This window comes from Petaurus breviceps, unplaced genomic scaffold (genome assembly GCF_028583685.1).
Source record: "Petaurus breviceps papuanus isolate PSGF00001 unplaced genomic scaffold, PetGlider_PUasm1.0 187, whole genome shotgun sequence".
NCBI classification, from domain to species: Eukaryota; Metazoa; Chordata; class Mammalia; order Diprotodontia; family Petauridae; genus Petaurus; species Petaurus breviceps.
The window spans coordinates 16364502-16387452 of record NW_027185799.1 but is presented as its reverse complement, the minus strand read 5'-3'; the positions used below and the strand labels follow the sequence as shown (position 1 = coordinate 16387452).

Genomic DNA, 22951 nt, shown 5'->3' with positions numbered 1-22951 from the left:
ACATTTTCACTTTCCAACCAGTTAGTTTTAACTTATTTTTAATGTCCTGCTCAAGCTCCAAACTAGTTATATTTTCTGCAGATTCATGGGGGAGGTACCCAAGTAGAATAAATAGCATCAACAACAACAACAAAATCACCAGGACTATCTATGCAGTGTGAAAATATGTCATATTTTTAAAAATACTTCAGGCAGCTATGGTTTAGTAGAAAGAGCACCATGTTTGGTGTTAAGAGAACCTGAATTCTGATCCTGATTCTGCTAAATATAAAGTACATGACCTTTGACAAGTATTTTATTGTCCCTGGGACTTAGTTTCCCCATGTGAAAAATAAAGATAATAATATATATCCTACCTACCTTGATCTCTAAGTGAATCAGTAAAGTCTCTAATCATTTTTAGTAGGAATTGTCAACTCAGCAAAAATCGGTGTTCAAATCTCATACCTACCTCTTACTGTGTGACTCTGGACAGGGTATAACCTCTTTGGGCATAGTTTACTCAGTTTACTTTACTAAATGAGTGTATTGGAATAGATGGCCCATAATTTTCCTTCTAACTCTGAATCTGTAATCGATGATACTATAAATCACAGTGAATTTGTCAACTTGAATTGGTGGAAGGAGTTTCTTAAGTGGTCATTCCCACACTGATGAAATTGCTACTAATAATAAAATGAGGTAAATTGATTGAAAGCTTAAAAAAATGAAGTTGTCCCCTCAGGAGTGTTTTCTAATTTCTTCATAAAAGTAGAAAGAACTATATCTTTCTTGAACTAGAGACTTCCCATAGCTCACTATAAAATAAAATGGCAGTTATTTTGAGGGGAAAGTGGACCATACTATATAATGCATGTTGTTTTACACTGAACATGTTGAAACATAGTAGATGGTTTATACCCAGGTGTTTCCAGACAGTTTGTGATTCACTGCTGGACCAGATCATGAGATGAGCAAATGCAATCAGCAATGATAAGAGGTCAGAATGGTGTAGAAAAGGCACTCTGTATCATCATTCTTTCCAAAGAGAAAGTAGCTGAGTTGATAACAATTTTTCTTCTATAAGAATTTAATCTCTAGGGTGGAAAAAGTGTCAATAGTGTTTGTTATATTAAAAATCTGTTCCAAAAAAAATGTGCTCTTGACGTTTCAATTCTACAAACATTTTGTTAACCATGTACTATGTGCATAGTTCTGAAAAACACACACTGCACAAGGCACAAGGGTGTGTAGGTGCTGGAAATAGACAAATATGTGACAATCTCCCACTTTGTGGGCTTTAACATTCCACTGAGGTGTTCTTTTTGTTGTTGTTCAGTCATTTCACTTGCATCTGACTCTTCTTGACCCCGTTTGGGTTTTCTTGGCAAAGATATTGGAGTGGTTTGCCATTTCCTTCTCCAGTTCATTTTACAGATGAGGAAATTGAGGCAAACAAGGGCAAGCAACTTGCTTACGGTCACATAACTAGTAAGTATCTGAGGTCAAATTTAAACCTGGGTCTTCCTAACTCCAGGCCTAATCCACTGCATAACGTGTTTACCATTAAGTAAATTCAAAATATATGCAAATTAATTTCAAAAGGGAAAAAACCTTAACAACTAGGACAATCAGAAAAGACCTCAGCTAGAAGGTAGACCCTGAACTGAACCTTGAAGGAAACTCAGGATTCTAAGGAGTGACAGCTAGGAGGGGGTACATTCCAGGAAATGGGAATCAGCTACACCAAGGTACAGAGATGGGAGATAATAATTAGGTCAGTTAGATTTGTGAAAAAGAATAATATGAAATATTACTGGAAAGGTAGGAGGAGAACGGAATGTGGAGATTTTTAAAATCAGGATGAGTAGTTTTTATTTATATTTTATTCTAGTGACAAAACAATCATGGAAAATTTTTGAGTTAGGGGAGTAGCATGGTCAGAGCTGTGGCTGGATTTGGGGGTATGAAGAGGGACCAGACCTGGGATTTCATTGGTGTAGGAAACTTCTGGTGAGGGACTCTTTTCTACTAATGTAGATTGGTACCTGGGCACTGAGAGGTTAAGGGATTTGCTTGGTGTCATACAGCCAGTAAGTATAAGAAGTATGACTTTAAGCTGGTCACGTTACACTGACTCTCTGGGTTTTAACAATATTAATTTGGCAACTGTAGAGAGGATCCAATGGACACAACAAAGATTATAACCAGGGAGACTATACCATGCTATAGAAATGTTGCTTTATTGCATTAATTAAAAACATTTTTTTTTTTAATTTGAGCATTTACCAACATGTGGGACAGCTGCTGAGTGAAGTGCTGGAGTCTTGATTAGTATATACTGAATTTTTCAATCACTTGGGTTGGAATCACATAGAAATATTATAAGATGCTTTTTTCCTTGCAAAATACTATTTTCAGAATTGGTATTTGTGGTTTCACATCAATTGCCTGAAATTGAGAGGCTTTTTGTAAGATTTTATTGAAGTTTGGAAACAGAAGAAATAATATTGAAAATACCGTCAAATGTGATGGAAAGAACAAGGTACTTGGCATAAAAAGACCTGAACAGTAAATCACAGAAAACAATATATAAAAATTAAGGAACTGATAGATAGAAACATGTATGGAATAATTATATATGTATGTATATACATACATATGTGTATATGCATATACACATACATACTTGTGTCTAATGGTAGCCATCTATAGGGCAGGGGAAGAAAAAAGGAAAAAAAGAAATTCATATGATAACTTTATTGTATATTTTAAAATATATACTTATATATTTTTAAAATAATTTAAAATATAATATATTTTAAAATAGCAAGTTGTGCATAATAGATTTGTAGTTTCATGTGCAATCAACTTTTATTATACTGTTATGGAAATGCTTTTTTATTCCATAAATAAAAAATTAAAAAAATTTTTTAAAGAAAAGAATATGCAAGAAACAAAATTCATGACTTGCATAGATGCACAACATATAGGTAACAGGATTAAGTATCAATCTTAATACAAGAAGGAAAATTGACTTTTTTTGAGGAAGCCACATGGGGTGATAGAAGGATATTCAACTAGGAATCAGAAGACCTAGGTTCAAATCCCACCCATCAGCTACTATGAGTGTGACAATAGGCAAGTCATTACAACTTTCTGGAACCTAGTATTTTCATTTGTAAAAGATGAAGAAGAAACTAGATAAAGAAAATCTGGTTTAGACAAGATGCCTCCTAAGGTCCTTCCCAGTTCAACATATAGGATTCTAAGTATCACTGAGACATTGTGAACTGGAATACATGGCTCATATTTGGTTAGACAAGGGTACAGTATACCATATTCTACAGGAATGAAAGAAATAAAAGGCTGGTAAAATAATATTATACATTAAGAAGGAATGTTAATTTTTTAAAAGCTATATATAACATATTCATGGTTTTATATAAAAATCTTTTTGGTTCTTCTTTGTTTAGGGAAATATTCATATTTATTGGTATTTGTCAAGTTCAGAATAACAAAAACAAAAAATTATTCAGTGGGGGGAAGGTGTACAAGAAAGAAATTAGGAAAGGAAGAAAAAGACATTCTTATATCTTTGTGGGGAATTTCTTCAAAATTCATGAAAAAAAATTAATAACTGGGGTTAGAGGTGGTAAGCATGATGGAGAGTTTTTGGGTGAGGATCAATAGAAGAAAAAGGAAAAAAAAACAATAATGGAAGAATATTGCATACCACTGGGATAGAAAGAAGAAATAGGCAAGAAATTTAAGAAAAAGATCACAAACATAGTACTGAGAACATGGTATAGCAATGATAGGCATTTGATTTTACCTCCCACACAAGGAAAGTTTACCAACACAAGATGGCTCCTTCCCTGCAACTTATATACTTAGACACTTACCTGGAGCATTAAGAAGATAAGTGACTTTCCCAAGATCATATTGCAAAGTGTGAATCAGAGTTAGGACTTGAGCCAGTCTTCCTGGTTTCAAGACCAGAGCTCTATCCACTGTACACAGCCCTTAACCCAGTATAGTGATGGAGGACTTTAGTTTTTGGAAATCTGTTGGAGTTTTTGCTATGCTAAAAGCCAAACAGTTAATAAACACTTGGCTTGCCTTAACTATAAACAATCTTCAAAGTATGAAGGAACCCATAAAGGGAATGGCTATTCTGAATTTGATTCTGATTAACAAAATGAAACTGGTTACCAGAGAAATTATGTTATTCTTCAGTGAACTGACCACTGTATTTAGACTTCATGATAGAAAAAGCAAAAAAAAAGTCATGGATAATCTGACAAGAATAATAGATTTTTGAGAAAATGGATTTCAAATCATTCAAAGCAAAGACAAATTCTACAAAGGTAGATGGCTCAGGAGTGGGGTGGGAGATGTGCTCAAGAATGAAATTATGAAGATACAAACACAAATTACTCTAATGAGGAAGAAAAAGATCAATAGATAGACCATGTGGATGCAAAGGGAACTCACTGAACAAGTCAGATTTTTTAAAAGCAAAGCACAAGTGAATAGAAGATGGAATCAAGGACAGAATAAATGCACAAGAGTGACAAGTACTATAAGAAATTTATCAGGAATATAAAAGGTCAGAATGATCTGAGACTAGAAATGAAAGCTAATGACAAAATAGGGGTTGCTTTACACCTTTTAGGGAGGAGGCAAGAGGAAGATAAAAAAAAGGATAGAATCACTGCTTGGGGTTAGATGAGATAATGATTCTGAATGAAGAAGCAAAGGCAGAATTTCTCAAATCCTATTTTGATTCTGTTTTCTAAGTCAACAGCAATTATTCTTGAAACAGGAAAAAATAGAACAAACATGGTTAACAGGCAACATTCTAGAACAAGTGAATGGAGAATGTGAAGAAAGCAAAGATCACTAAGAATCAGTACAATTTTATTAAGGATTAGCTATGCCAGACTAACCCCATTTCCTTTTTCGGAAAGATGGCTTGATAAAGAGTCTGTTCTGGACACAGTAAGCCTGCATTTTAGTAGAGCATTTGAAAAATTTTTCATTTTCATTCTGGTGTATCAGAAGAGATATTGACTAATTATAACACAATTAGGTGGATTATGATCTCTAAATGACTGGAGCCAAAAAGAAGTCATTGATGGATGAATGTAAACTTTGCAAAAGATCTTTAGAAGAATATTTTGGCAATCTTGTCTGTTAATCCTTTTTGTCAATGACTTGGATAAATATATAAATGCTATATTTATTAAATTCACAAATGGCATGAAACTGAAAGGCATGTCAGAGGTAGGACTTGAACCCAAATTTTCCTTACTACATGGCTTGCATTCTAGCTGCTTCTTCACACTGCCTTTCACATATTTTATTTCCTTTTATTCTCACATTTGACTTTGGAAGCAATTAAGATTAGGACAGAAATAATATAGCATGGATACATTTCTTAATATTATTTTAGAGTGTTTGTTTTGGGTTTTTTGAGACTCCTAAAGCCTCTTATGCTTTGCCATGAGGATTTGCCTTCTTCAATTCTCCAAGTGACTTGTAAATTCATCAATGTGGTTATCCCCACTGTTACAAATTAAGACAGGGTTTTATGAACTGCCATGGCCAAGAGAAATCATCCCTTGGTAGTCAAATCTCTGGGGCTGAGTTTCTTTGAAATTAGCTGGGATAGTTCTTCTGCAACAACAGTCTTCTGCCAGGTTCCTACTTGACACTTTTCCAACTTGGTAAGACTTGCCCCAGCCTGCCCTCTGCTAATACTGGCTGAGAGAACTCAGGGTCACCTCCATGGCACAATGAGGCATTAAAATCAGACTTCAGTGAAGGACTTATTGCTTAATTTTTTTTTTTTAATTTGTACCCTGCCTAGTTCCAGGAGAACTCTAAGTCCTTGCCATCTTATTAAGGAGATAGACATTTCAGCAGTGTTTATCCCTTTCAATCTAAAAATGGTATTTGACAATAATTCTTTGGGCAATATTGTGCCCAAATAGCCATGCCCCTAAGCCAAGGATGGTCACCCTTTCTACGCATATTGATTCTAACCATTCCCTGAACCCCAGTTATTAGTTCTTTCTCTCCTAAAATTATTTTATATTTATATTGTATGTGTTTTGTATTTTTCTTTATCTTTGTATAAAGTTTCCCTTGAGTAGAATGCAAGATATCTGAAGACAGGAACAGTTATATTTTTGTTTTTGCAACCCCAATCTGGAACACAATAAGCATTTTACAAATGTTCATCGATTGATGAAGTGATTGTTGGATGAATGAATGAATGAATGAAATATCTTACATGGAATCTTTAGTCCTCATGTAATTGAAATTCTGACCCTTCCTCTATACTTTAGTAGAAAGAATAATTCAATTGCTATTATTACAGGTAGAATTTTTTACAGTAATGTTTTATGTCTAGTAGAACATAAGCTTCTTGAGGGCAGAGATTTTTTCTTTTTTTAATTTATATCCCCAGCAACAAGCATTATGTCTGGCATATAGTAGGTGCTTAATAAATGTTTGTTGATTGATTGATGTCTATGTCATCTATGTAGGGTAAACACAGGACATTTAATTTCATTGGTATAGGAAATTCCCAGTTAGGAAACTCCCTCTACCAATGCAACATGGCACCTACTGTGCAACAGAGAGAGTTGCCTACAGCCCTAAGATGTGAAGCAACTTGACCTGGGTCACAGAGCCAGCATGTGTCAGTTGCAAGACTTGAACCCACATATTCCTGGTTTCAAGGCTGTTTCTCAGCTTGTATAATTGTCATGGGATTACTCAAGGTCATACAGGGAGAAATAAGTTTGCCCTAGATTCCCTGACCCAAAATTTAATATTATTTCCATTATGCCTTATTGCCTCATCTGTCCTAGTTTCCATTTTCTGATGGTAAGCTCTTAAGTGACTAGATCATAGTTTAGTTTTATTTCTGAATGGTGCCTTAGTTCTATGTCATACACACCAAAGGAATTTTTTTTTAAAAATATTTGATGTTAATGATGATGTGAATTAAATTCAGATCCTATAAAACCTAAGAACTGAATGAGCTGAGCAGAAAAGTTAAAGTCTTAGTAAGGCCTCCAAAAAAAATCCACATAGTTGAGTAACCACTATATGTTCTTCCTTCCTTTGATTGCAAATAGTTGAAAGGAAGACTGTCTCCTCCCCTTCTTTATACTCTTCCTGCTCTTCCTCCTCCTTTTTCTCCTCCTCCTCTTCCTCCACATCTAAAGCAGATTTCCTGAAAGACCTTCTGGTTCAGTTCTCCTTCCCTTGGCAGGGCAGACTGTCTGCTGAGCCAGTCAGCTGTCTCCTTGAGATTCACTGCCAGGTGGACAGCTTTGATGGCAAGGAGGTGGCTTTCCGCCCAGTTAAGCCGCTTTCCAGCCCCCAGCCATAAAGATGAGCTCCTGGCCCTCCTTCCTCCTGTAGGATACTGCAGACATATTGCCTGCCCTTAGAAGGACGGCCTCCCTGTGGAGCTGATTACTGAGCTGAGCATAGCCCCTTACTTACTGTTCTCCTCTCAGAGAACTTAAGAGACTGACTTTGACCAGCTCCTTTGTGTCATCCATTCTCAGGGAAGGGAGCCATGGGAGTAGTTAGCGTGATTGAGGGTCAAAGAACCAGAGAGGAGGGGAAGATTTTAGTGTAGATCCCAAGCTTCCTCAATGACCTGCCAGGCAGGCTATGTACCGTCCTCATTGGGAAATGCTTCTTTCCAAAGAAAGAGGCAGACAGATGTCTCCAAAAATCTTAATCATAGCACATAATCTATTGCCATTCCTCCAGGCCCAGATTTCCAGGAGCCCACAGGATGTCTCCAAGTGGATAACTGACCCAAACTACAAATTCAATGTTTCCCATACTGATGCCTTTATAACCTCCCCCAACACCTACTCATTCCCCTTCCCCTAACTTTTCTCTTTCTTTTGATATTACTACTAACCACCCAGCCTTGAGGGCTATTTTTGACTCCATCATTCTCCACATCAAATTAGTTGCCAAAAGTTACTGACTTTTAACCCCGTACTGTCTCTTATTTCTGAGCCTTCTTTTCAACTTTCACTGAAACCATCTTAGTTCAGGTCCTTAGCAATTCTAGCCTACCTTAATAATAGCCTCTATCATCCAGGTAGAGCCAAGGATAATAGAGAGCTGTCTCAGTAGTCAGAAGGACATGAGTCTAAATCCAGTCCCAGACATTTAGTAGTGAGGCAACTTTGAGCAAGTCACTTAACTCTAGTCTGCCTCAGTTTCCTCAATTGTAAAGTGGAGATAATCATAGCACCTACTTCCCGGAGTTGTTGTGAAGATCAAATAAGGTATTTGTAAAGCTCTTAGGAGCAGTGCTTGGTACATAGTAGATTCTTAATAAATGCTTCTCCTCCGCTGACTCCATGATTTTTTATCTTTAAGTCATGCGTTAGTAATCTTTCTAACTTCTCACTGTGATGATACCACTCATAAAACTTCAGAGGTTGCCCTGATGTTAGCACGCAGGACCCTCCATAACGTGGTTCCAAATTAGCTTTCTAGCTTTCAGTCAGACAGGTCCCCTTCTTGTTCTTCGCTCCCTCCTCGTTCTCATAGTGATGTCTCTTATCCCTTGTTCTCATCTTATACCTTCTCTATCACCCATCTCTATCTGACAAAATCCCTCTCTTCCTTTTTCCTTTAAGGCTTAACCTCTTTCATAAGTCGGTACACAAACATTTATTAAGCTATTGCTCAGTTCCAAACACTGTGCTAAGAAAGGCTTCTTTTTGTGAGGATCCTTTTGGTAGCTGCCCTCAAGGAGCTCATATTCTAATGGAGAAGACTACACAAAAACAACTTGGTGCATACAAGACAGAGAGTATTTGGAAGGCAATCTTAGAGGAAAGCACAAGCAGTAAGGGGATGGGGAGGGGCAGCAATGATAAAGGCCTCCTGAAGAAAGTGAGGCTTGATCTGAGTCTCAAAGGAGACCAGGGGAGTCCAAAGGTAGAAATAAGAAGGGAGAGAATCGCAGAGATAGTGACTAGCCAATAAAAAAAAAAACGAATGGAGTCAGGAGACAGAGTGAACGATTTGAGAAAGAGAAAAATGCTCATGCTGCTGGAGAGGAGCAAAGTATAAGGAGAATGGAAAAATAGGGAGGAAAAAAAGGCAAGATTGTGATGGGTTTTAAATGGCCAAGAGGATTTTGTATTTGATTCTGGTAACAGGGAGTCCCTGGAGTTTATGAAGTATGGGGTAACATGATCAGACCTGTAATTTTAGGAAAATTACCCTGGCTGCTGAGTAGAGGATGTATTGAAGCAGGGAGGTGTGGCTGGGAAGCCGACCAGAAGGCCATCACAATAATCCAGGTGTGAGGGAAAGAGAGTCTGCACCAGTCAGGGTGGTGGAGGTATGCATGGAAAAACAGAGGTGTAAATGAGATTCCATGAAGGTAAAAATGACAAGACTTGGCAATAAATAAGCTAAATGGTGTGAGTGCAGGAGAGGAGTCAAGGATTCCACCAAGATTGTGAGTGTAGGAGATTCAACATCAATAGGAAAATTTGAAAGAAGGGAAAGTTTGAAGGAAAGGATAAAAAGTCCTATTTTGGACATGTTGAGTTTGAAATGCTTAAGGTATCTCTAACTTGAGATGTCCAAAACATAGTGATATAAGTCTAGAACTCAAGAGTGAGGTTAGGACTGGATATATAGATTTGGGGATCAGCTGCCTAGATGTGATACTTGAATTCATCACTGAGCAGGAGAGCACAGAGGGAGAAAAGAAGAGAGACCAGGCCAGAGACCTGGGGAACATTCTCAGTTAGTGGGCATGACCTGGAGGAAGAAGTATCAAAGGAGACTGAGAATAAGCTGTCAGACAAATAGAAGAACAACCAGGAGAGGGGGCTCCTGACAACTTAGAGATGGGAAGTCATCCAGGAGAAGAGGGTGTTCAGCAGTTTCCAAGGGTACAGAGATGGCAAACAGGATAAGGATTGAGAGACAGCCTTAGAGAATCTTTCCATCAATTCCTCCTAGTCGCACCTTACTTCACCTAGTCTTCACCTTTGCACTTATAACACCTTCTCTTATACTATAGTTATTTGTGAGCCCATCTTTTCTGCAGTTCTTTGAGAGGAGGATCTGTGATGTACCTGTCATTATGTTCCCAGACCAGGACTTCATAAGTGTTTGCTGAATTGAATTAAATGACTGAATAAATGAATGCATGATAAAGTATTTATTAAATGCAAGCAATATGCAAAGCACAGAGTAGACAAATGCAAAAGCAAAGACAATTCCTTCCTTCATGGATCTTATATTCCAATAGATCACATATACAGGAGTGGTGACTAGCAAGAGACATTTTGGAGCAGGGATGGTGAATGAGGTGATAAGGGAAAGGCAATAATCATTATGTAGTACCTACTATGTGCTAATTACTAAGCCAAGTGCTTTACAAATATTGTTTCGGGGCAGCTAGGAGGTGCAGTGAATAGAGCACCACCAGCCCTGGAGTCAGAGGACCTGAGATCAAATCGGGCCTCAGACACTTAACACTTACTAGCCGTTTGACCTTGGGCAAGTCACTTAACCCCAATTGTCCTGCCTTCCCCCCTCCAAAAAAATTTTTTCTTATTTGATCCTCAGAACAACCCTGAAAGGTAGGTGTTGTTGTCATTCCCATTTTAAAGCTGAGGAAACTGAGGTAAATAGAGGTTAAATGACTTATTCAGAGTTACAGAGTTAGTGAGTGTCTGAGGCTCAATTTAAACTCAGGTCTTCCTGACTCCAGGTCTAGCTCTAGGAACAGCACCACCTAGCTGCCTGTGTATCATAGGGTACATACCTTATCCAGGGACAATGGCAGGGTTGATGTGATTATAGTTCATGGTTCCAGAGTTAGAAGTAGGGAAGAAGAAAGGATATGGAGGAGGCAAGTTAGATGATGAGGCTACTGAAGGGATGACCAGAGAGCAGGGAGAGAAGTGAAACATGACAGCTGGGGCTTTCCAGAAATAATGATCTGGAGAGCTGGTCCCTAGGGCAGTGAGAAAACTACCAACATTGTGGAAGAGATAGCTAGAGAATGAGAAGTGAAATGAAAAATGAAAATAGAGAAAGAAAAAAAACAACCAAAGTTTCTGAACCAAATTATGAAATTGTTCCCTACTTGGTAAGCACTATAAAATCAGTATTATTAGATATTAGATAGATGTACTTCTATATATTACCTATCATTATAGAATGCTGGGTAAGCAGGGCATGTGCCTTTTTAGGAAAGCAGCAACCTACAGTGGAAAAAGTGTTAGACTGGGAGTCAAGAAAGACCTGTGTTCAAAACCTCACACTTACTGCATGTGTGACTGTGGACAAATCACCTAGTCTCTTTGCCTCATTTGTAGGATAGGGATAGTATGACCTACTTCATAGGCTGGCGAGAATCAAATAAGATAATAATATATTATGTAAATGTATCTTCAGTTATTATCAAGTAACCTCTTTGCAGAATCCTTAATTCTACCAATATTTTTAAAGTGTTTGTGATTGTGTTGAGCCTAGTTCTATTACTGCCAGAAGTACTTATTCCTCAAGATCAGAATTCCAAGGAATAAGAAGTTTAAATGCTGCAGAAATCATAGAGTCTGCAGGCCAAAAAGTCCCTAAGAGATCATCTACTTTCTAGTTCAACTCTCTCATTTTCGGGGTGTGGAGAATTAAGTCCAGAGAGATTAAATGCTTGCCCAAAGTCACTCTATTAGTGAAAAAGTCAGGCCCAGAACCAGATGTCCTGACTCCCAGGACAGGACTTTTTTCCATTACACTGCACTGATTTTAAAGGACACACACACAAAGTTAGGAGAAGAGTTGAAATTGCTCCTTCTTCTCTTACTTTCTTTGCTCCTGCATGGCTTCCAACTCTCTGGCTGCCTTTCCCATGGACTGCCACCATTAGAAGCAGCATGAGCCAGTGAACCAAACAGAGAGTAGACAAGAATTCTAAATTTTAATCTCTGCTTGGTTACAGTCTCACAGTGTGACCCTGGGCAAATCACTTAACCTCAACTGTGGGGAGAGGCTTCCCTACATCTGTAGTACAGCGATAATGTTGACTTTCAAAAGCCAAGATTAGTACACATGAATCAATGAATATAAGGTGGTAAAATATTATATATTCCTTGCCTTATAATGAGCAAGAGCTTAAAAAATTTAATTGCCTAGAGCAGCATTTCACAAAGTTGCTCTTTGGATTGTTGTTTTTTTTTTTAAATTTTGGTCTCCATGAAACACAGGAAAAGTTTCCTTGAAGAAAATAATAATGATGAAAGAACACACAGAGGAAAACCATCTACTTTGCTTGCTGCATCAGTCATGAACTAAGTGGGTATTGCCCCAAAGCTGAGAACCATTTCTGATGGGTTGAAATCAATAGTGTGATTAAAAGCTGGCTTATTAATCAATCGACAATAAGCACTGATGGAGTAGATTCTAGGCAAAGGCACAGAGGAGAAAGACAGAATTTCATTTGTGAGAAACAGCAAGAAGTCCAGTTTGACTGGATAATTATTTAGCCTCAGTTATTAAACATTTCCAATAAAATATGATGCATGAGAAAGAGAAGACTTGTCATAGTGAACTTGGAGTCAGGAAGAAATGGGTGCAAATTCTGGCTCTGACATGTACCAGCTGTGTGATCCTGGGCAAATCACAACCTCTCTGAGTCTCAGTTTCCTCATGAGTGGGGACAGGGGTACTTCTCCAGCTCTAAATGTATAATCCTATAAAAGTGAGGTTTTTCTCAGTCAAGAATATGAGTTCTATAAAAAATTGTGTTAAAATAAAGGGTTCTACGGATTCAAAGAGCTGGATACATGCTGCTCAGGAGTAAATTGCCCATTCACAATCCATCAATAAGCATTTATTAAGGACTTACTATATGCCAGGCACTTTCTTAGATACTGGAGATACAATGTCAAAAAGGAAATAATCTCAGCATGCATTCTGTTAGAGAAGATAATCCATGTTAATTCATATATATTTATTATCATTATTATTATTAAGTACCTACCTTGTGGTACTGTGTTAGCACTGGGGATACAAATAAGAAAAAGACCCTGCCCTCAAGGAATTTACAATCTAACGGGGAAAGATAGCACACAAAAGGAAGCTGAAAAGGGAGGAGAGGGTGCCAGAGGGTGAGAAGGCACAATGTCCTTGGAAGTAAAAACCAAACACAACAGCTGATAGGAAATGAATTAGCTAGAAAATTCTGAGTCCCCCCATAAAGGGAAGCTTTGAGAGGGGTTTTTTGCTTGACCATCCCCCCCTCTAGTTATAGGGAAGCAGCATCTGAGGATGATGATGAGTTAGTGTTATGTATGAAGGTGGAGGATAATGATAAAGTTTCAGGTGATGACTTTATCCTGGGGGAAGCTTGAAGGTAAACTGCCATTGGGAAATGAAAAGTATTCCTCTCATTATTAGGAGCCAATTACTAATGCCTCAGATCCATTTAACCACTTACTATGAATTAGCTTTTACAAAAGGATATTTACTTTGATGGTATAGCAAGAACAAAATAGAGAACATTTTCCCCAATACCTTGGGGACATACTGTCCCCTACATCACCTCAGTCTCTGAGGAGAACAGATGCAGATCAGCTCTGTTCCTGCAAAACAATGATCCCACAAAATTCATGTCCAAAGGTGTCATCACTGCCCCATGAATCTTTTGTATCAGCCGCTGTTAACCCAGGGTCTTGAAGGTCATTCCTGAAGGTCATACCTTGCTTCTCAGGTCACTGATGCTGAGTGGGTTACAAAGCAGGACTCTAGAACATCAGGATGTCCCTCATACCTCAAGGGAGTTGGTGCTGTCCTGGATGCAATCTGGAACTCTGGAAATGCTGGGATGTCATGAATGTGATAGGGGTAACTGAGCCCCCTCAAGATCATGGAGGCAAAAAAGAAGGGGCTAAAGTTGCAGGCCTTCTTGAATGCCTCTGTAGTCAGTGAAAAAGTCTCCTCTTTACCACATGGTTAGCCACCCAGTACCAGTTACACAATGTGTACACATCCTTTCCAAGGCACTTTCATTCTATGCCATCTTCCTATTTTGATCATTATTCTTAATAATTAGGTGCTGTGCTCCACTGATTCTACTGCTTGAAGAAATACAAGCGCTCTCAGTGTCCTCCAAACTTTGGCACCTTGCAGCAAAGCCCCATTGCCATATTCTAGTTATGTCTCTGTGCAAATTTGATGAAAGGAACCGGGGTAAGTTGGGGTGTTTCTAAAAATCTGGGTAATAACATATTTCCACAATGCTTTAAGGTTCACCAAGTGCTTCCTTCATAATAATCCTGTAAGCTAAATAATGCAAATATTATTACTTCTGTTTTACAGATGAGGAAACTGAGGTTCAGATTAAATCACTTGCTTAACATAAATCTGTTGTTCATTCTATCACATTCCACTGGCTTTCCACACTAGTTGGGGAAATAACCTAGGATTTCTTTGTTTCTCCATCAGGGAGATGAGTTCCCTGCTCTTCAGCTATTGGGTTATACCCAGAAACACCTCTTGAAGAGGGCATAGAGCCTAAACTATGATGTCACTATGGGGAGAAAGGTAGACAGAAAGCTAGGTGAGGGATATTATAGGTTGTTAACATACCAGATCAGGTAATTGGGTATGAAAAAATGAATGAAAAAATTACTAAGTAATAATTATGTGCCAAGAACTGTGCTAGAAACTACTGAGAGTGGAGATAATCCCTTCCCTCAAGGAGCTTATATTCTAAAAGGGAAAACAATAGAACAATGGTGGTCAAGGAGGGGTATTTTGGGTTAAAAATTACAAGATAGTGAATGAAGTCATCAGGAAGTAGATCGACATATCCTTTTCAGTAGCAATGGTGGTATTGATTTGATTATATTTTCAGAAATGGAAAGTAACATAGGAAAGAGGGAACAGAGTGCATTGAACTTCTCACACTAAAAATGCCTTCTACCCCAACCTCTTCCTCTCATTAACTGGTTCCTCCCAATACTTCCATTTTAAGGAAGATGTTCAGACCAGGCATTTGTTCACTATCCTTCAGACTACATTCCTGATTCTCCAGACATTCTCTACCACGCCCTTGCATAGGGATCTCCCATTCTCCCCTCCTTCCCTTTTAGCTTCTTTTTAATCTTTAATAATGGGTCTCCTGGGGAGGCTAGGTGGCACAGTGAGTAAAGCATCAGCCCCGGAGTCAGGAGGAACTGAGTTCGGTTCCAAACTCAGACACTTACACACACACACACACCCCAAAAAACAAAAAACCTAGCCGTGTAACCTTGGGCAAGTTACTTAACCCGAACTGCCCTCCAAAAAAGGCAAAAATAATAATAATAATAATAATAATAATAATGGGTCTCCTTCCATTAGAAGGTAAGCTCCTTGAGGACAGGGACTGTCTCTCCTTATGTTTGTATTTGTTTTCCCAGAACTTAGCATTGTGCCTGGCACATAGAAAGAATTTAATAAATGCTTACTGACTTGACTTGCAAGGATATCTTTATTTCATTTACAAGGTCAAGTAACCTTAAATCTGGATTACAAGTAATCAGAGGGTACCTTGTACAACCTATACCTGAATTAGAGTCTACTCTATAAAATATGTGGCAAGTAGTCACTCAGCCTCCACTTGAAGTTCTCCCATGAAGGGAAACCCACCATTATTGAGACAACTAGATGTTACATTGCTGGGCCTAGAGTCAGGACTTGAGTTCAAACCCAGCGTCAGATGCTCATTAGCTGTGTGAACCTGAGGAAGTCACTTAACTTCTGTTTGCCTCATTTTCCTGAACTATCAAATGGATTATTATAGCACCAAACTCAAGAGTTGTTGTGAGAGCAGAATGAGATCATATGTGTAAAGCTCTTAGCCCAGTGCTGGAACATAGTAGGCGCTGTATAAATGCTTATCTCCTTTTCCCTTGTCCCCTATTTCCTTTTATAGCAGTCCATTTCTTTATTAGATGATTGTCATTGTTTTGAAATCGGTTGTTGCTGTTTGTTTATGTTTAGCCAAAATCTGCCTTCCTATACCTTCTCTGTCTAATGCTACTAGTTTAACTCTCCGGTACCTTCTTTGATTTTATGATACATCTATCCTACCACCCCACTGCTGCCTTCCAAAAAAAGGTATTGGTGGTAATGTATTATCTAGAAGGAGTGCTATATCTGAAAAACCTTCTGTGAAGGCTATAAGGACAAAGTAGTACAGGCCTCTCACAATTCTGGAACCCCTTGCTAATCTAGGTTCAGTTGGGGGTGTTGTAGAAAATCAGAGTTATGGCTTGAACCTTCACATACATAGTATATTCACTACCAAGAGATCAAGCAGGTTAAGACAGTGAGGCACAGGGGAACACAGGATGTTTGATTTGGTGTCAGAGTACCTGGGCAAGTTCTCTTGCCTTTCTAGCCTTTAGTTTTCTCATCTGCAGAATTAGGGGATGGGCCTGCATGACCTCTAAGATCCTATTAAGCTCTAAGTAGATGATCCAATAGAACCACAAACAAAGCATTTAATTAAGATAACATAGCACATAACAAGCCAAATCAAAGTAGTAGGATGATTTCTGCAATACCCCCTCTCCTCAAAAAGGGGAATAATTTCTCATATTAGTATGAGAGGGAAAACTATTACCACCACCCCCAACCCAAAGCAATAATTAGGGCAAAGCAGATTTTTTTTTCTCCAGTGATCACAATCGTATAATAAATAATTTACTAAGAACTTACTGTATGGAGGGTATCATTCTGGGTACTGAGGATTAAAAAAAAAACACCCCCCCCAGGTCCTTCGCTTAAGGATTTTTCATTCTTTCCTACTAGAGGAAATCAACATGCGTACATATAAGTATATAAATAATTTTGGGAGGGAGAATTTACTAAAAGGGGTGTTGGGAAAAGTTCCTCATTCATAAGGAAATACTACTAGATTTTATACAGGTGCCTTTAAAGAGAGGGGGGGGGGGGGAGGGAGGGAGTTGCAGAGCTTTATTTGAAAACTAGTCTTTATTTGAAGGTATATAACAAACAACAAGGCAGGGAAAGACCTGCCTTCAGAGTCAGTAAGATCTGGTCTTTCCCCCCACATGTACTAGGTGACCCTATACAAGTCACTAAAGCTCTAAATTTCACAAGCAACTTTGTAAAGCTGAAAATTTCAGAGGAGGTGCCCTTCTATTTTAGTAGGGAAAGTTCCTCACCTGGAGCTCCCAATGGTCAAAATCACCAATCCAGTCAAAAAATAAATAAACAAAGGAAGAAAGAAAAAACACAGCCCTGCTTTGAAGGAATCTGCAATTTAATGGGAGAGGCAAGGCATAAGGGAATCAGAGAAAGATTGTAGGGCAGTGAAAAGAGCCTTAGATTTGAAGGCCTGCTCCAATAATCACTAGCTATGTGACTTTCAGCAAGTAACTGAGCTTCATTGAGCTCCAACGTCCTCCTTGGCAAAACAGGAATCCTATTCCAACTGTCTATGTCGAAGGGTTGTTGGGAGGATCAAACAAGTGAACAGGAAGTTCTTTGTAAGTTAAGAAGGGTCGTCATACATATGTAAGCTCATAATTATTACTATTACTATCAGCAGAGTGCATAGCACAATAATTAGGCAACTGTGTGCAGGGGAAAGGGTGGGTTGAGGTTTTTTTTCTGAAAGTTCATTTCCTCTCCCAGTGAAGCTAGTCTCCAAGAATCTGAAGACACTTGCTAGTGGGCACAGCAGCATAGGCCCAAAATAACTGAGTTGTTCTTCTGAAGAGTTGTGGAAAGTGGCAGTTTTCTCTTTGCCAGGCTGATGCTTTGGGAGAAAAACCAAATTCTAAAAGCACACACCAATATGTATAAAGCAAAATCTTTATAAATTTTCTCCTCATAGAAATTATATTTCTCATCTGGGTTTCATTTATATATGCCCACAAAGTGAAGAATTAACCCAATCACATACTTCATATAATTGTGGAATTGGGGAATGCTTGAAAAAGCCAAACATTAATGCGACATCATTGTCTTCCTTTTTCTTTTTTTTTTTCTCAGATGAATATTATAAGAGGGGAGTGTTGGCAGACAGATGACAGCTAAAACAGATAGGAGTCCCTGCTGCCGAAAGATGCACCCTAATACAAAGAACTCAAAGAACTGCCTTCCTCCTTTCCCTTGCTGGTGGATACCTCAATTGAAGGATAAGTCATAACCCCTCCCAGATTGTTTTTTTTTTTTTTACTAGATAAAAGAGGCCTTTTTTTTGCCCCATTTCTTACCTAGCCCTAATCACTGAATGGGTGTTGCCTCAGTCAAACTGAGACATGTTAAAGACCTTAGCTCAAAAAGGTCAAGGTCTCCCACTACATCCAGGGCCATCTCTAGTTGTCCTGATCCATATCTTGCCACTCCCCAAATGGCTCCAGAGGAGAAAGTGAGACTGGTGACTTTGGACAGCCTTCCCTCACTTAAATCCAATTCATTTGAATGTCACAGCATCACTTACCTGAAGTTATGGTCCTCTTTGAGAAGGACAAACAACAACATAATACTTTGTAAATCTTAAAGTGCTATAAAAACATTTCATTATTGTTGCTGTTATTAGTGATCTTACTGTTGTTGTCATTATTATTATTTTCATACTTCTTAAAGTATGGATTGGCCTTAGATGTCCTCTGGGATGCCTTTCCACTCTGAGATTCTGGGTCTTTTGTCTGGAACTGGTGGACATTAAAGAAACTTGAAGGAGCTACCTATCACCATGAAATTGTCTGATATCATTCCTAAAGACCACATCATTCAAAAAATCTAAGATACTTTTATTTTTTGACCATCAACAGAACACAGCAAGGTACTATGGAAAATGCCATCAAGGATTGCCTTCGATGTATGCATTCAGAGAAAATCATCTAGGTCTTTTCTTTATCCATTTTCCCTTAGCACCTACGCTAGAATTGAAAAGGAGCATGGTACAAGGAAGTGGCGCCAGACTCAAACAGAAATGGGGGGGGGGTCACTATTCAGTGTGTAAGGGTATCTGTGAGCTGTATGCTGACTTGGAGTCAAGAGGACCTTGCTTCTCTTACCTATGAACCGTGGGGACATGGGGAAGGCACATGAAGTCTGAATATCACAGGCAATGTGTATCAGTAGTGAGAGTTACCACACTGGGCATTCCATACACCTATGAAATCACATGTCTAAGCAGGGAAAGGATGGGGGGAAAGAAAGGATTGATTAAGTGACAGTTTCCTCCAATTTTCTTCTTACTCACAACTGGACTTTTCATTCCTTTATTTTTTGATTTATTTATTTTACTATCATTAAGCATTATGAAGCACTGGGCTCAAATTATCCCCCTGCTACTTACTGCCTATATGGCCTTGGCCCTTACCTCTCTAGGCCTGTTTCTTCAACTTTAAAATTAAGGATTTGGAATAGCTGATAGTCTAAGGTTCTTCTAGAATTAGATCTCACGATCCTATTAACTGCTCCTCGAAACTCATTGTTATCACTCCTGATCTGTATGATGGAGAACTATGAAGCTGCCTATATGATTTTGATCCATGCTGGCCTTACTTCAAGTATCCTGAAGGAACCTGAAAGAAGTGGAAATATATAGTCTGGAGAAGTGAAATTTTAAGGACGACCTGACAACTATATTCAAGTATTCAAATGGCTGTCACATATAGAGCAGTACTAGAAATTCTGGACCCAAGGATAAAGACTACAAAATATGGCCTGGGGCAAGAATTCAAAAGATGCAGTCAATTCAACTTTTTAGGATATATTCTATTGTTGGCAAGAGACATAAAGGAGAGCACTCAGGCCTCCAGACTTGTATCCCTGGCTTGGGGGGAGAATGGACAGTAGAGACAGAGATCATTAGGCCCCAAGTTCCTAAGTCCTGGGACAACCTAAGAGTATTCCTGGGGAGGCTGCTATGGGAGGGACTAGGAGGAATGTGAGTGGGGTCTAGCCACCAAAGGAGGAAATGAGCCTATTTTAACTAATTCTCATTTGTCATTTCTACCTGCTGAGGAAGTATGGGCGTTGTCAGCCCACTCTGGGTTTCAGCTCCCCAAGATGAAGTTATAATTCTATTATTGTGGAATAGGGATTAGTCTTGCTGCTGTTGATCCCAAGGAAAGGACTAGGAACTGTGGGGAATATAGACAGAGGGCCAGATTTAGGCCTAATATGAAGAAACTTTCCTAACCATTCAGGATGCCCCAAAAGAGAATAAGCTTCTGGGAGGGGCTTTCCCTGTACTGAAGATATTCAAGGGCAAGCTTGTTGTACTGTACCCTATCTCAGGGACATTGGAGAGGAGACAGCCTTCCCATCTGTCTGCAGGCCTCACGTCTTTCTGTGCTCCAATCTATCTCCTGGCTTCTAATGTGATTTTCCTAAAGCACACATCTGACATGTCATCCCTCTGCTCAGTAATTTACAGAGACTCCCTATTACCTCCAGGATCAATATAAAATCATCTCCTGGGCTTTGACAGCCCTTCACAATCTGGCTTCTTCCTAACTTTCCAGTCTCCTTATACTTCATTCCCTTCTACACTCTCTGCCATCCAGAAACTCTGGTCTGTCTGCTGTTCCTCACACCCAACAGTCTGTGACTTTTCACTGGTTTTCCCCCCATGCCTGGTATGTTCCTCCTCCTTCCTTGTCTGACTCCTGGCTTCCCTGCCTTCTTCAGAACTCAGCTCAAAGCCTTCTTCTGCAAAAATTCTTCCCTCTCCCCTCCTCTTCTAGTCTCTTCCCTCGATGATTACTGTCCGTTTGCACTGTACACATCTTGTATGTACATGGTTGTTTGCATGTCGTTTCTCCCATTAGAATGTCAGCTCCTTGAGGCCAAGGACCATGTTTTTACCTTTCTTTACATCCTCATCCTCAGTACAGTGCTTGGCACTTAGTAGGCACGCAAAACACAGTTGTTGACTGATTGGTTCCTGCTGGGGAATGATCCCTGAGGAGCCTTCCAACTATAAGATTTTGTGGTCCTTTGATGAGTGAGTTGAGGAAAGAGAAGTTAAGTTCACAGCTTGGGAGCTTAGAGAAGGGTGAGTCTGCCCTTTGGGCCTTGGGTTTTCTCTGCCTGATTGTCAGGAGTGACAAAGAAAGAGCCAGGCTAGCCTGAGAGATCCAACAAGCAGAGAAATCTGTCAAAACATGCAGCTCGGGCATTGCAGGGATCATGGCAACGTTGCCTGTTTGTTTGGAACATGTTTAATTATTTTTAAACATATGCAGCCTGTAGTTCAGTGAACATGTCAGGGATAATGGAGGAAGAAAAGCAAATGAGAAAAGGATGGCTCTGCTGATGTAACCAGTCTCTGAAGCTGGCTGATGGAGGGAGCGGTAGGCTCCCTCCAAAGTGGGCTCCCTGTCTGTCTGTCACCTAATGAAATGCAGTAAGGGGATTAATGCTGTTAGCTCAAGATCTACATAATGTAAACAGATATCCAGGCTTTATCATTTGGGGGAGTAGCTTTCAGCTTCTGCCTATTGGCCCTGCAGAGGTCATTCTCCTTGCTGTAAGGTATTTAACAGGATAGTTGGCTGAGTTTGTGCTGAGGGTTTATGAAAACAAGAGTCTAAGGATCCTGGCATTTTCCATACATATATCCCCTAATTGGAGGCTATCTAAAATTCCCCTCCTTCCCCATTCTGGAGTATGACCCACCTGAGATTTTTAGAAAGAAAATAAAACCAACTCATTAAGTAGTACACTTAATAATATTGTGGTGGTCCTGCCTAGTGGCTTGTGGCCAGACTCTGGGTAACATTTGGGTCCACCTGGTTTTTCAAAAACATATTCTTTTTCTGAAACTTTGGGGAAATACCATCAGTGCCATAAACATGGATTCACATTTAAAACATTCACCCACATCTTGCTCTTGGAATATATTTGGAAGAACAGAGGTTAAAGGAAAAACAGAAAGGGCTGATTGTTTCCTTTTGCAGGTCAAAGACAAAGGAAGGCTCCTGTCATTAGGATCTATCCTCATAGGAGTCCTAGACAGTCAGTTCATTTGGGGAGCAACCCCAGTCACTGAGACTTAATCAGAAAATTAATGGGAAGTTTTCTGGATTTTGAGCTATACTAATGTCTGCCACTTATACTACCCATGTTACCTTGGGTAAGGCGCTTAACTTCTCTGGGCATCAGTTTTCTCATCTGCAAAAATGAAGGAGTTGAACTAGATGAGGCTTGGTCCTTCTAAGGGTTGGTCCAACTCTATACTTTTCTCTGATTCTTTCAATAAGGTATCAAGAGGTCTAGAGGGAGATGCTTCCAAAAGTCTCAAACAAAAGCTCATGGCTCTGGAGGTCCTTTAGATTGATCAGAGACCTCCCTTGACCAACTCTTCTACACCACATTTTTTAAAATTCACTTGATCAAATGTAAACTGTGACTAGCACATGACCTCCAATTGCATACAGGCATGTCTAAAATGTTCTTCCTCCTCACTCCTGCCTCCTAGCTTTCCTGGCTTCCTTCAATATTTGGTTCAAATCCTATGCAAGAAGCTTTTCCCAGGCCCTCAGCTCTCCACTCCATATTGCCTTCCCTCTAAGGTTACCTTCCATATGCATATATCCCATAAGTACTTAGCTACTGGCATTGCTCTCCTTCATTAGAATGTGAACTCTTTGAAGACAGGGTCTGTGCCTTTCTTTGTAGTTCCAGCGTTCAGCACATAAATAAGTAAGCCTTAATAAATACTTGTTGGCTAAATCCTCTATAAATAAACTTGGTTTAACTGTTTTGAGGAATCTTTTTGTATTATTGCCTTAAAATACATATTTTAAAACAATTGATTACATTTCACTATTGTTATCAATTTTTAAAATTCCTATGATCCACATACATACAGATTTCTCAATCCATGACTCACTTTAAAAAAAAAAGC

General features: G+C 39.1%; 1 long non-coding RNA gene across 1 annotated transcript in view; it reads right to left on the bottom strand.

Moving 5' to 3' along the window:
* LOC138163115 (uncharacterized) overlaps positions 1-22951 on the bottom strand; it is a 222883-nt gene that overhangs the window by 77304 nt on the left and 122628 nt on the right. The gene's annotated exons all lie outside the window — the stretch shown is intronic.